The sequence below is a fragment of the Xenopus laevis genome, chromosome 2L (genome assembly GCF_017654675.1).
Source record: "Xenopus laevis strain J_2021 chromosome 2L, Xenopus_laevis_v10.1, whole genome shotgun sequence".
NCBI lineage: Eukaryota > Metazoa > Chordata > Amphibia > Anura > Pipidae > Xenopus > Xenopus laevis.
The window spans coordinates 174,430,472-174,445,093 of record NC_054373.1 but is presented as its reverse complement, the minus strand read 5'-3'; positions in this window follow the sequence as shown (position 1 = coordinate 174,445,093).

Sequence of the window (14,622 nt, the reverse complement as noted above, 5' to 3'; positions counted from 1 at the left end):
GTTCCAGCCAACAGGGCAAATGCAAATATTAAGCAGGTAGTAATATAACCGGCATTTGTACCAGTGAGATGACCCTGTAGATTATGTTTAATATATTTAGCTTGCTCTCATCTGCTGGCCTACAGATCCCTGCAATCACATATAGAAAATCCCAAGGAAGAAAATATAATCTCAGCATGGCATAAAGCTGGCATGCAGGGCATAGAAGACCTCATCATCATCACCACATAAAACTAACCCCCGCATTGCCAGACATACAACATTGGTCAGTTTAGGACTGGGACACCAGGGGCCCAAACAAAAACCTTAGACTAGGGGCCCACCAAAGAACCTTAGACCAGGGGCCCACTCTCAGTACTAATATTCTTCCTCTCCTTACTCAACCTCTATTCTCCTAGTCTCTATACTTTACATACTATAATCTTTTATTCCATCTATTTTGCCTCTTTTTTCTCATAGAAATGGGGAATTGCCATGAAATAGGACAAATGTTTAACAGCATGAGGGCCCCCTGACACCTGGGCTCACCGGGAGTTTTCCTGGTATCCCGGTGGGCCACACTGACACTGGTAGGCTTAGGGCACCATCTGGAAGGAGAATGCATGTTCTCCTTGTGGTTTTGTGGGTTCCTTTGGGTATATGGTGAATTGGCTCCTCATAAAATTGTGTATGTGAATATAAATTACAAATGTGTGCCTTCATGACACCTGCAAGTACTTGTAACAATTCAAAGCCAGATATAATTGCAACCTTGACCAATATTTCACCGGCCTAGTCTAATGTTGCTACCCACTCATTTTGAACAGGACAGTCCAGTTTTCGCATGGCCTGACCAGTTGAAAAAGCGTCTGCACAGATTTCAGAAGTCTGTGGCGGTCAGCCATCACTTGATGCAGTGTCATAGCCCCTCCCTCTGACATGACAGGTCCATCCCCTAAACATCGATAATTAATGGTAACTTTACCCTTATGGCTCAATTCTAGTATCCAATTACCTTGTTTCCATCCAAAGCAGTCAATCCGTAAATCCAATGTGTAGGTCTAATACAAGTAATTCAAAAATAAACAACTGGACTTATTTTTGAGTTACTTGTATTATATATACCATGACCTGGATGAATGAAAATCTTCATAGCCAATGTGTAGGTGTGGATACAAATACAATAAAACGCAGAAATTCTGCTGCAAAAGGTGCCTTTATTCACAAACACAAAAAAAAATGGTTTTGAGCTTCCTTGCTCTTTATCAAGTGTATGTTAGCCAAACAGTGTACAAACCATTACAAACCATTAAAAAGTCCCTCCCGGCATCCATATGATTGGTCACGCCAGCCACTTCTGAGAGGATTTGCAGCCTGACTGGCTCAAGTAACACATGTCCATAGAAGTCAATGTTTAAATTTTTATCCCCAAAGCTTGGTGGCTAATTAGTGATGAGCACATTTTTTTCACCCAGGTTTTGCCGTATTGTTGCAAGGTCACCAATGAAAAAACACCCATTTCCGTTTTTATTTATTTATTTAAGACATTTGAAAATGTAGGCAACTCGAAACAAGGCAAATTTGTTCCCCAGCAGTGGCACATTTCCTTTAGTCTCGGTTTGACGTGGTGCAAGGCGGTTGAGGCCATCAACCTCACACCCTAAAGGTGGCCATACACAGGCAGATAAAGCTGCCGATATCGGTCGTTTGGACCGATTTGACAGCTTATCTGCCCGTGTATGGGGGCTTCCGACGGGTCTTCCTGATCGATATCTGGCCACGATATCGATCGGGAAGGTTGGATTTTTACCCGACCGACCCGTCGGAGCCGCTTGGCGCATCGTAATTCGATCGTTCGAATAACCCCCGATATAGCCATGCAGTTTAGTGGCATATCGGGGAAAGATCCGCTCGTTTGGCGATGTCGCCAAACGAGCGGATCTTGGAGTCTATGGCCACCTTAAGGCAGGGGTCCCCAACCTTTTTCACCTATGAGCAACATTGAGCAACATTCAGACGTAAAAAGAGTTGGGGAGCAACACAAGCACGAAAAATGTTCTTGGGGTGGCAAATAAGGGTTGTGATTGGCTATTGGTAGCCCATATGTGGACTGGCAAGCTGCAAGAGGTTCTGTTTGGCAGTACATCTACATTTATACAACCAAAATTTGCCTCCAAGGCCAGAATTCAAAAATAAGCTCCTGCTTTGAGGTCACTGGGAGCAACATCCAAGGGGTTGGAGAGTAACATGTTGCTCACGAGCTACTGGTTGGGGATCACTGTCCTAGGGGATCCCTGGAGTTACCAACTGGTCAAGGACACTGGGAAAATCCCTGGTGGCAGTAGCATAACTAGAGTGCACCAGGCCCCCCTACAGAGGGGCCCAGCACACTCTGATCAACAACCTCCCACCCACTTTCCTCCTCTGCCCATTCCCTGACCAGACTCCGCCCACTATCTGCACCGTGCCGAAGCTCTCTTCTTCCCTGCAGGTAAGAGAGCGGCTGAGGAAGGGGGGGGGTTCTTGTTGGCTATAGAGGAAGCAGACTACGCAGTCTGGGCCCCCCTTTTCCCCGGACTGCGGGGTATAGTTACGCCACTGCCCGATGGGCCCTGCAGACCCAGACCCAGTACGTGCCTGCAGGTCTGGACTGAGAATCAAAATAGGCACTGGCATTTCAGGTACCCATAGGCCCTAACAGGCCACACAGAGGCCCAAACAGCCCCTACACCAGCCCACTAAATAGTGAATGTCTATGGCATCTAGAGCAACAAGAGAGCCCAAAAATACACAATCATGCTCACTCCCAGCAGGAACCAAACCCATTATAAAAGACAGAGGGTGCAGCCTGCAGCAGGCAGAGGGTTAAATCCTAATGATCATATTTGTGTTTGTGTTCAACTTTTCATGTCATTTGCTTTCAGTGCAAACACTAACTGTTTCCAGCTCCTTTGCACAAGTTTAGCTAAGAACAAGCGAGCGGCCTCACAAGATTTCCACCCGGCAACAGGGAGACGTCAGCAGCAAGCGGGGGCCAATCAGAGCCCCAGCCAGAATCGTATGAGCTAACGCTGTATCCTAGCAAAACAAGTACGGCGAACCCTACAAGTGGTTAGCATTTGCTTTTCTCTTGCATATTGTGCACCGAAAGTGCTGCCTGAAATGCTAAAGGGCATTATGAAGGTTCATGACTCCTACATTTAAAGGGGAAGTTTACCTTTTAGTACAGAATCAAGGCAACTTTGCAGTTGGCTCTGATTTTTTTATAGTGTGTGTTTGCATGTTTTTAATCATTTACCATATCCGTAGCCTGACATACAAACACATTAGCAGCAGTTACTTGCAACTGTTTTGGATTAGGCTTCATTGTTTCCATGAGTGCGTAACAGGCAATTTGCCCCACAGAAAGCAAAGAGCCCCATTTCAAGTATAAACATCCATAGGAATCATTATTGAACGTAACAAAACACTATTATTAGGGTTGCCATATATTGAATCCACATACTGCATGGCTAATTAGCAATTCATTTAGATGTTGCAGACTGAACTTATTTATTTGCAGCCATGCAGCATTAGCATACCTCCCAACTGTCCCCTTTTTAGAGGGACAGTCCCTCATTTGTACTGGAAAGTCCTGTTTTTCTCTGCACTGAACAGCCAGAAAAAGAAACAAAGTTTCTAACTTAATTATCTTTTGGCCACAGCTGCAAATAAGATACTTTTGTAACAATTTCGAGATAAGCAAATAAGTAATTGTAACAATATAAGATCCCTTGGGAAAAGTTAGACTTAAAAGGGCAATTCACCTTCATTAGCAAAACTGTAATAACTGGAAAAAAACACAGAAATATGTTCAAACTTTCATAACCTGCCAAATTTTGTAAAATGAACATGGCAATTGTGGGTGTGGCCAAAACAATTGCCGCGCTACACACCCTCTATCTGTCCCTCTTTTTATTTCCAAAATGTTGGGAGGTGTGCATTAGGGTTGCCACCTTTTAGTTCTGGTCCTACTGGCCGGTGACCTAGAGGGTGGGGGCGGGCCAGAGAGGGGCGGGGTTGGGCCATTTCAGGGATGGGGTTATGACATTTTGGGGGCGGGTTGTGATGTTTTGGGGGCAGAGTCACAGAGTTTCACCAGGGAGGGATTGCAGACCTTGAATTAGGTGAGTAGGGGAGCAGGGGAGAGGGGCGGATCTAAGGCCGGCCAGGGGCGGAACATTAGAGATTACAAATTTACCGGCTAATACATTTGTGATACCGGCCCCAGCCTTGCCTGGTATTTTACCGGCTAGGCCTGTGAAATAACGGCCAGGTGGCAACCATATGCAGCATGCAACTAAATTAACTGGTGACTAGCCATGCAAGGTGTGGATTCCATACTGGGACCCCCCTATCTGCCATGGGGCCTTACTGCAGTACCCTCTAATAGTAACATAGTAAGTAAAGTTGTAAAAAATACACACATCCATTAACTCTATTTTAACCTGCCTAACTGCCAGTTGATCCAGAGGAAGGCAAAAAAAACCCATCTGAAGCCTCTCCAATTTGCCTCAGAGGGGGAAAAAAATTCCTTCCTGACTCCAAAATGGCAATCGGACCAGTCCTTGGATCAACTTGTACTATGAGCTATCTCCCATATCCCTGTATTCCCTCACTTGCTAAACACCTTCCAACCCCTTCTTAAAGCTATCTAATGTATCAGCCTGTACCACTGATTCAGGGAGACAATTCCACATCTTCACAGCTCTCACTGTAACAAACCCCTTCCCAATATTTAGGCGGAACCTCTTTTCTTCTAAACGGAAAGGGTGACCTTGTGTTAGCTGGAAAGACCTACTGGTAAATAAAGCTTTAGAGAGATTATTATATGATCCCCTTATATATTTATACATAGTTATCATATCACCCCTTAAGCGCCTCTTCTCCAGTGTGAACATCCCCAACTTGGCCAGTCTTTCCTCATAGCTAAGATTTTATACACCCCTGATGGGAACCAGGCCAGGACTGGCAATCTGTGGGTTCTGGCAAATGCCAGAGGGGCTGCTTTAAGATGCCATAGAAAATAACTAATTAGTGGGCTGGTGGGGCTGTTTGGGCCTCAATGTACTTGGAATGCAAGGGCCTATTTTGACTCCCAGTCCAGACCTGATGGTGACTCGGGTGCCTGTTAGTTTGGGAAGGGTCAAGCAGCTTAGAATTTTTACTGGATTCAGCATGTCTACCCAAATATATTAAGATGGCAGGTTTACAGATATGCCAGTCTCTGTGCAGTAAGGGCATAATCATTTCTCATAGAGGTCTAGAGAGGTCTTTGCTGTGTTGAAGGAACATTTCTTTCAGTGCAGGTTTCCTTCTTTGGCAAAGAAATCTACCATTTCAGCTGCAGCCACAAAACTTGTAAAGGCCTTATTTACTAACAGTAAACAGAATAAATGTTACAGTCCGCCATGTTTTTTCTCCACAATGAAGCATTTTTCACAGAATTTCAGCATCAAAGTATCTGCTACGTGCCACCACAATCCTGTTTCGGCTGCCACGGGGTGCAAGATATAAAACCTCATTAAACATTTTGCCTGTTTGTAAATGTCACACTAGTTGCATCAGTTGTCATTATTTGCAGCACAGTAACTGCCATGCATTGCTGGGGTCATGAGTTTGAGTCCACACAGGGTACTGTCAATACTCTTGGTACTCCCTAGAGCAGGGATCCCCAACCTTTAGAACCCGTGAGCAACATTCAGAAGTAAAAGGAGTTGGGGATCAACACTAGCATGAAAAATGTTCCTGGGTGCCAAATAAAGGCTGTGTCTGCCATTTTGTAGCCCCTGTGTGGATTGTCAAAGTACATTGAGGCTCTGTTTGGCAGTGCACCTGGTTTTTATACAACCAAAAATTGCCTACAAGTCTGGAATTTAAAAATAAGCACCTGCTTTGAGGCCCCTGGGAGCAACATCCAAGGGTTTGGAGAGCAACATGTTGCTCACGAGCTACTGGTTGGGGATCACTGCCCTAGAGTTATGGGGGATTAATTGGCTCCTTATAAGAGTCACTAGGGTTGCCTCCTGCCCAGTTTTGACCTGGGCTGCCAGGTTTTCGTAAAACTGCTGAGTTTTCCAAATTAGGAAATTCAGATGGGCCTCTTTTTGACTGACGCAGCATTCATCCAATCGCTGACTGCTGCGTCATAGTCCCGAGGGACTGGCGGCACACCCCTGATGTCATCACCCTGTGACACTTTACAGAGCTGCCCCATTATGTCACTGCCCCCCTCATGTTTGGAGTTTGAGAAAAAGAAAGGTGGCAACCCCAAATGTGACACTAGTATGTGTGAATGTGATAGGGATTGTATCGTAGATTGTAAACTCCATTGGAGCAGGGACTGATGCAAATGACGCATAATCTCTATAAAGTGCTGCTTTATTACTATATATAAATAGCAAATGAAAGATAATAAAAATGATGGTATCATGAGCAGGATGTGGGGTTTACCTGCCCTCCATTTTCATACAATCATCATTTAACACCCATAATACTTTGTTGGAAGTGTCCAGGGGACTAAGTTATTGGCCCACTGCCTGCCCAAGTAATTTGGGGGTAGGTCCAGCCAACTATGAAGGATGGGTCCCCAATTTATAAAATGCTAATCTGAGACCAGGTTCTCAGTCTGCCCTGGTCACACCCACTAATGCCCGAACAGATCTGACCCAGTCCTAGTTGCTCTCATGGGGGATAGTGGAAATATTGGCACCAAGCAGGTCTGAACTGGAAGTCAAATTAGGCCCTGGCATTCCAAGCACACAGAGGCCCGAACAGTCCCCACTAGCCCAATAAGGGCAGAGACACACGATAAATCTCCTCTTCTTCAGGGCGAGTAATCTCCCCGAACTGCCTCCCCTGCCTTCCCGCCGGCTAGAATGTAAATCTCCGGCAGGAAGGCACTCGGAGCTTCATTTTCCGAAGTTGCCTCACAAGGAAACTTCTGGTGACCTCGGAAAACAAAGCAATCCGAGTGCCATCCTGCCGGCGATTTACATTCTAGCCGGTGGGAAGGCAAAGGAGGCAGTTCGGGGAGATTAGTCGCCCCGAAGAAGTGGAGATTTGTCGCCTAAATAGGGATTTTCTATGGCATCTTACAGCAGCCCCTCTGGCATTTGCCAGAACCCGTAAATTGCCAGTCTGAGCCTGGCACCAAGTACCACAGTGACAAGGTGCAAGTATGTTTTTGTACCTGTTACTGCCCAAATTCATGTGTTGTGTGGGTACCCCCTGCATTCCAAATACATAGTGGTACTGTAGATTTAACTGGGCTGAAAAATAACTTTGCATATCTCCCAACATTTGAATATTAGAAAGAGGGACAAAAAAAAAATGTCACGCACAGTTGCAACATTTTTAACCACGCCCAATTTATAGCCACACCCTCTAAATACCACATCCATTTTACAAAATTTGTAAGGTTATGGAAAGTCTGAACACATTCCTGGGGGGGGTTTTGGGTCAGGTTTTATGTGTTATTACAGTTTTGCTAATGAAGGTGAATTGCCCTTTAAGCTGCAAGTCACAGTTTCCCCAAGAGACCTGCTTATCTTAAAAAGTTGTTTTAATGGTTTCTTTGCTTATCTTAAATTGTTACAAATGTATCTAAGTGCAGCTGCCAAGTATTTTGAGCTTTCTGCCAAAAGCATCTTATTTAATTACGTTTTAGAAACGTTGCATATTTTTCTGGCTGTTCAGTGCAGGAGATCAAAGAGAAAGTCGGGACATTTCAGTAACAATCTGGGACTGCGGGTTGAGCTGTCAAAATCGTGACTGTCCTACGAAAACAGGGACAGTTGGGAGGTACAGTACTTGTGATAAGGAATATAAGTGTAAAGGGCCCCATACACGGGCCGATAAAAGCTGCCAACAGACCGAGTCGGCAGTTTATTGGCCCGTTTGTGGGGCCCTCCGACGGGCTTCCCCAATCGATATCTGGCCGGGCAGAGTAAAAAATCACGTTGGATGCAGTCCCGCGATTAGCCCACCCGTTTTGCCTCCATTCTGATCCTATCGTTGGGCCCTAGGGCCCACAATCGGATCAACCTGATATTGCCCACCTCAATGTGGGCATATTGGGGAGAAATCTGCTCATTTGGCAATGTCTCCCTGTGTATGGCCACCTTAAGATCCAATGGGGAAATAAATGCTTTTGCTCTTTTCTAAATGATTTTGCTCTTTTCAAACCCTGACAGCAAATAAGTTCCAGTCAAAATGTTTTTCTGTGGGGGATCCAAAAATGAAGTCAGTGCATTGTATTCCCTCTATGGTGCCATCTGCTGGCGCCAGGCTGTAATGCAGCATATTTAACATACCAAAGGGTTATGGTGTGCTGTTTATTATAACCCTGCTATTAGCGGCAACAAAACACCAGGAATCTCTGCCAGCTGCTTGACTACAACATGAAGATCTACAAGCAGCCCTCGTTCAGTGACTGCTACCCAAACAGGAGCATTACCTCAATACTCAAGCGTTCCAACCCTTCATTCATTTTGTTGCTTTCCTTTTTAAAACTGTCATTTGTCTTTTGTAACCCTTTCTCTAGTAGATGTGCCCTACTATGACCTAGTTACACATTTGAAAAAAGCTATGCCATTTCTGTATTTACCCTTTGCGTTTTATTTCGAGAAAGACATGACATTTATAACCAATAGAAGTGCAATCGTTTTGCTCTCACACTGGTTTTATTGCCGGCTCAGCCGCTTTACGACTTGGCGGTTTGCACGACACAGTATTAAAAGGATTACTCCAGGATATGCCGTTCTTTCTGATAAACCAGTCGTTGTTTGTACCTGTCACGCATGGAGAACGGAAAAAATTAGCCCAGATAAAACCCACAGACACATCTCTGGCTCGTTGCTATTTGCTCCCTGACACAAAATGAGCAATCAATTAGTTTTTCTCGAGAAAGAGCGATAGCGTTATCGTTATTCGCAGAATTCTACACTAATTAAACTCATGTTCTGTCATTTTTACTGTCTGCACAGGATAAGTGATTGTACCGAGGACAATGGGCATATGCCCTCCATTTAAAAAAATTAAAACTGAATGTTGTCAGCAAGTAGGTGGATGCCAAACCTCCCAGAATATTTTGGGTGCTGCTGGCTGGCACAGGTACAGTTTGATTCATTAATGTGTTGTAAGGTTTCTCTATTTAAAAAAAACCTTATTAGGTGGGAAAGGGGCGCTGATAGGCCCTTGCCTAGGGTGCCAAACTACCTTGGCCTGGCCCTGCCTGGGGGCTTAGTTGATAAATTCCCAGTTAGGACCATTGCTGGTACAGGTATGGAGCCTGTTATCCAGAATGCTAAAGACCACTTCAGTATTACTTTGGCCATGTGTTTGGGATCGTTGCCCTGCTGATAAGTTTTCATCCAAGTTTCCTTTTTTTGCTGAGAATGGTTAATTTACTGTATTACAATTTTTTTTGGATCATTCATTTTTCTTCTAGGTACTGTTTGCATAAAAAAAAAATTAATAAACTCAATTTTACCTCTTTATAGGTCCCTGGTGAGGCCTGACGTGGACTATACAGTGCAGTTTTGGACTCCAGTCTTTAAGAAGAGTATAAATGAGCTGGAGAGAGTGCAAGAAGGAATTGAAGAATGAAACTATGAGGGTACAATTTGAAGGTTGGGGTTGTTTTCTCTGGGAAAAAGACATGATTACATTTTACAAGTACATTAGAGGACATTCTAGACAGATAGTGGGGGGGGTTCCCATAAAGAGGATCAAAGCACCAGAGGCCACCCCTTCAGACTAGAGCAGTGATCCCCAACCAATGGCTCTTGAACAACATGTCACTCCCCAACCCCTTGGCCTAAAAGCAGGTGTTTATTTTTGAATTCCAGGCTTGGAGGCAAGTTTTGGTTGTATAAAAACCAGGTGTACTGCCAAACAGAGTCTCCTGTAGTCTGCCAAATAGTCAATCACAGCCCTTATTTGGCACCCCAGGAATATTTTTCATGCTTGTGTCACTCCATAACTCTATTTACATTTGAATGTAGCCTATGGGTTAAAAAAGATTGGGGACCCCTTGACTGGAAGAAGGGAACTTTCATTTGAAGCAGCGTAGGTGGATCTTCACAGTGAGGGCAGTGAGGTTGTGATGGATGATTATATTAATGCCTTTAAGGGGCAGAGACACATGTCGAAATTCTGGGAGATTAGTCGCTGGGGACAAATCACCTCTTCGTTTTCATCAATCGCCCCTTTCATTTTCCAAATTCGCCCCACGAGGACACTTCGCGAAAACTAAGCTCTCCAAGTGCCATCCCGCCGGCGATTTAGATTCTAACCAACGGGGAGGCAGTTCGGGGAGATTAGTCGCTCTAAGAAGAGTCGGTTTGTCGCCAGTCAACTAATCTCACCGAATCTCAATGTGTGTCTGTGCATTTAGTGTGGCTTGGATGACTTTGTCGACATGGTAGAAAAGATTTAACACACCCTGGCTATGCAGCTTGATAGGCCTGGTCCACATTGGGGAGGGAGGGGGGAGAATAGGCTGCTTACCCAATATCTACAATAAAAATAAGCAACACCAGCACAACAGAACCATTCCAAGTAGAGATCCTGCATGTCCACAAATATGCTATGCCGGTATTGATTTTCTACATGACGTCTAGGACAAGTCTTGGGGTTTGTTTGATGGGGTTGAACTTGATGGACTATTGTCTTTCTTCTAGGGATACAATGAATTCAGAAGTTTATGATTTGTTTCAATAATGAACCCAGTATCCGGCCAAAACCTGAACCGAATATGAACCCTATTTTTGCATATTCAAATTGCCCCCCCAAAATTGCAGCATATGAAAAATTATTTTTAAATTTCAAGAGTTCAGAATTGGTTTGGTCGGGTACTTGGGGTTCAACTGAATCAGAATCATGAAAAAATATTAGGGATTCGGTCCAAATCCTAAACCAAATCTGGAATTCAGTGCATCCCTAGGTGGGCAACATAAATCCCGAACCGAATCCATGCCACAATTTGCATATGCAAATTAGGAAACTGAAAAAATAATAATTCCCTATTTAGGGTTTTGATTTGGTTTGACCAGTACTCAAAAAATAAATTAACAAAAAAAGGCTTGGATCTGGTGGATATCGACATTTTGTTCAACTTACATAAACTATGTAACTACAGGTATGGGGCCTGAAAACGCGGGTCTTGGGGTTTTCCAGATAACGGATCTTTACATAATTTGGGAAATCATATAAACATTAAATAAACCCAATAGGCTGTTTTTTTTCAATAAGGATTAATTATATATTAGTTGTGATCAAGTACAAGCTACTGTTTTATTTTTACAGAGAAAAGGAAAATCATTTTTAAAATGTTTAATTATTTGATTATATAATGGAGTCTATGGGAGATGGTTTTTCGGTAATTCTAAGCTTTCCGGACAACTGGTTTCTGGATAACGGACCCCCATACCTGTAAGAAACCTATCATAGAAGTCCAATATACCCTAATATACTGCATTTTGTTTCTTTATTTGCAATGGGAACAGCGAGGGACAAATTTGATGAAACAGAGTAAATTTTCCCGTGGGTCAATGCAGCATTCAGACCTGCTGCAGGTATGGGACCTGTTATCCAGAATGCTCTAGACCTGGGGTTTTCGGGATAATGGATCTTTCCGTAATTTCATACCTTAAGTCTACTGGAAAATTATGTAAACATTAAATAAACCCAATAGGCTGGTTTTGCTTCCAATAAGGATTAATTATATCTTAGTTGGGATCAAGTACAACTGTTTTATTATTACAGAGAAAAAGGAAATAATTTTTATAAATTTGGATTATTTGATTATAATGGAGTCTATGGGAGGCGACCTTTCTGTAATTCAGGGATTTCGGATAACGGGTTTCCGAATAACGGATCCCATACCTGTATCATATTTTAACAAGATCTGTGCTGATAAAAGCGCAATGCTTCTACCATCATATTTACTTACTTGTCTTTGTTTAGCAAAATGAGAAAGGGCTGATGTTTTAATGGCACAAAGGAAGTAGGGACCACTTGCAGATAGAGGAAACACACTCTCCCCCATGCCATAGCATATACAATTTTAAAATAATCTGTATTTTCAAAATATACATTGGCTTACTTAGCATTACCTTTAGTACAGAGGGACAATAAACCCTCTGCATTTATATGATAGAATAAATTTAGCTGCAGTGTAACATAGCGGTGAGTCTGTATAAACTGAACTGTGGACTGTTCTTCAGCAGCTCTTTAGGTTACGTGCTGGGAAACGCATAGGCCTCTGACACTTATTATGATAGTTCTGTGCAGTTTATTTGTTCTTGGATTGAACTTCGTATGCTGAGTTTTATTTCTAATTACCCCTATATAGTGTACTCCACACCTGAAATACAGCCTCTCCACACAACACAATTATAGGGTTTCAGGCCTCCCTGAATTCTAGTAGGGTTATACCATCAGCCAAAAGAAGGCTATGGAGTTCCATTTGGGGAACAGCGACAGAATGATTTTAGTGATAGGTTTAATAAAAGCCTTCTTATAATAGAATGGACCATATGGCATTCCCTTAAAGGATAAGTAAACCTTTAAAATAAGTGAATGTAAAATTGATGAGAATGCTATTGTAGGAACATTTGCAATGTACATTCATTAATATTTTTTTTTAATCCCACAATATTAAGGGATACATGTACTGTTAATATGAATGAATTTTTTACAACAGCACCACCTGCTGGTCATTTTCCCACCAGTCTGACCACCAAGTAGTCAAGGAAGTTGTCAGGAGAAACAATGAATGTTCTTCTGCTTAGGGAAAAAATTAGAAACCTTGCATAAATGTTTCCTAAGCAGAAGAACATCAGAGCAGCCTCTTTTTCTCCTGACAACTTCATTGACTACTTGGTGGTCAGACTGGTGGGAAAATGACCAGCAGGTGGCGCTGTTGTACCAAAATTCATTCATATTAACAGTACATGTATCCTTTAATATCTTGGAATTGAAAGAAAATAACAAATGTACAATGAAAATAGCACTCTCACCAATTTTATACTTACTTATTTTAAAGGTTTATTTTTCTTTTAAAGGGGTTGTTCGCCTTTAAATTAACTTTTATTATGATGTGAGACTGAGACAATTTGCAATTTGTTTTCATTTTTTATTATTTGTGGTTCCTGAGTTATTTAGCTGTATATGCAGCAGCCCTCCAGTTTGCAATTTCAGCAATCTGGTTGCTAGGGTCCAAATTACCCTAACAACCTATATTGGTTTGAATAAGAGACTGGAATATGAATAGAAGAGGCCTGAATGGAAAGATGTGTAATAAAAAGTAGCAATAACAATACAATTGTAGCCTTACAGAGCATTTGTTTTTCAGATGGGGTCAGTGACCCCCATTGGAAAGCTGGAAAGAGCCAGAAGAAGATGACGATTAATTCAAAAACTATAAAAATGAAGGCCAGTTGAAACGTTGCCTAGAATTAGCCATTCTATAACATAGTAAAAGTTAACTTAAAGGTGAACCCTTTAAAACCAAACTCACAGAATCAAGGGAGGAGACATGACAATAACTCCTTTTTGTCCCCATTTCCAACAATACATGTGGAAATTGCATAAGTTCTGCCCTCTTCACCCTATCCTCATTGGTTTCTCTGTTTAGTGATGGAAGCTCAATGAGAGCTTCCGACTCTCCCCTGCTAGTGATTTCTCCATATGGAATAAGGATCGGGTTCTTTTAGTTCAATGACTCTGACCCATATGATATGCAGGGTCACTTTGTGTATAAAGGATAAACAACCCCCTACTGTTATATACTGCTATGCTGGCACGGGATATATTTAGCTCATGTTGTCCATTTTTCTCATTCATTTACTTATGGCTGATATCAGTTTTGCAGGTCCTGTAGGCATTAGCCTTACCTTTATTAGCTTTATCATTTTTATGAAAATTTTTTTAAATCTAATTGTTCTGATCATTTATTATCATTTCAGCTTTGTTTTTAACTGTAAACACTGCTGTACCTTATTCTGGTAGTTACTGCAGAACCTCTGCCCTCCTGTCTATGAGTTTCTTGATTTTCCATTTGCAGGTTAATTAAAGGGGACCTGTCACCCAGACATAAAAACCTGTATAATTAAAGTCCTTTTCAAATTAAACATGAAATCCAAATTCTTTTTTTTTTTATTAAAACATCCATACCTGTTGTAAACTCATTTAAAAATCTCAGCTGTCAATCATATATTGTCTGCCCCTCCTCTATGCCTTAGGCATGGAGGCCCGGAAATTACTTTCCTTTCCATTCAGCACTTCCTAGATATCACTGCTCTCCCTACATTCCCCCTCCCTCCTAACCATCTAATTGTGTAGCCTGTGCATTGGGATTGCCATCAGGTCCACCATTCTGGAAGGTTTTGATTTTATCCATGGAATAAAGATACAAATTTTAACAAATTCGGTGTGTCGCCGGAGTGCATGCCTATTCGTCTTTTTTCCCCATATCCATGGAATAAAGATACAAATTTTAACAAATTCGGTGTGTCGCCGGAGTGCATGCCTATTCGTCTTTTTTCCCCATATCCATGGAATAAAGATACAAATTTTAACAAATTCGGTGTGTCGCCG